The sequence below is a fragment of the Eriocheir sinensis genome, chromosome 14 (assembly GCF_024679095.1).
Source record: "Eriocheir sinensis breed Jianghai 21 chromosome 14, ASM2467909v1, whole genome shotgun sequence".
Classification (NCBI taxonomy): domain Eukaryota; kingdom Metazoa; phylum Arthropoda; class Malacostraca; order Decapoda; family Varunidae; genus Eriocheir; species Eriocheir sinensis.
This window is the reverse complement of record NC_066522.1, coordinates 10,437,753-10,438,750: the sequence shown is the minus strand read 5'-3', so window position 1 is coordinate 10,438,750 and position 998 is coordinate 10,437,753.

The window sequence follows — 998 nt, the reverse complement described above, 5'->3', positions numbered from 1 at the left end:
TAGTACTCGTTGTTTTCTGTCGGTGAGCCAATCTCTTATCCACGCGATCAGATTGGCTCCAATGCCCGCCGAGTGCAGTTTCTTAAGGAGTCGCTCGTGCGGTACTTTGTCGAAGGCTTTCTGAAAGTCCAGGTATATAACATCACTGGGGATGTGGGCATCCCAGTTCTTATATATACCTTGGAAGAAGTCTAATAAATTCGTTAGGCAGGAGCGCTTGTTTCTGAAGCCATGCTGGGTGTCGGAGATTACATTATTGTCTTCTAGAAACTTAACAAGTTTGTCTCTAATAATCTTTTCGAGTATTTTTCCTGCCACTGATGTCAAACTTATGGGCCTGTAGTTTAATGCAACGCTTTTGTCTCCCTTTTTGAAAATTGGTGTTACGTTCGCCATCTTCCAGTCTTCCGGGACCTTTTTCAATTGAACAGACTGGTTGAATATGTTAGTGAGTGGCTGAAGTATTTGTTGTTTAAGCTCTTTTAATAACCGCGGGGACAAACCGTCAGGTCCTGTTGACTTGTTCGAGGAGGAGGAGGAGGAGGAGGAGTCAAAGCATGAGGAAACGTAGGATAGAGAATGAAAAAATAAAAAAATTCGAAAAACAAAAGAAAAATGCACTGGAAAAAAATATCTGGCAGTAGGAGCAGAGACAGGGAGGAAGGAAGAAGGAAAGGGAAGAAAGGAAGGAAAGGAAGGAAGGAAGGAAGGAAGGACGGAAATGAATAATGGATTAGGAACGGGACAATCTGACACTCGCCACCCCCACAACGACCCTGGGGGAAGAGAGAGAGAGAGAGAGAGAGAGAGAGAGAGAGAGAGAGAGAGAGAGAGAGAGAGTTGATGGCTGTCGTATAAAAGTGTATTTAAATTCCTCAACTTTGTCTGTTTTATTTCCTCGCGTTCTTTGTTCCTTCGTTTTCTCTTTCTTTTTCTTTTCTCTCTCTTCTTCGTCGTCGTTTTCCATTGTCGTTAACTGTTTTGTTTTTCGTTGTTTA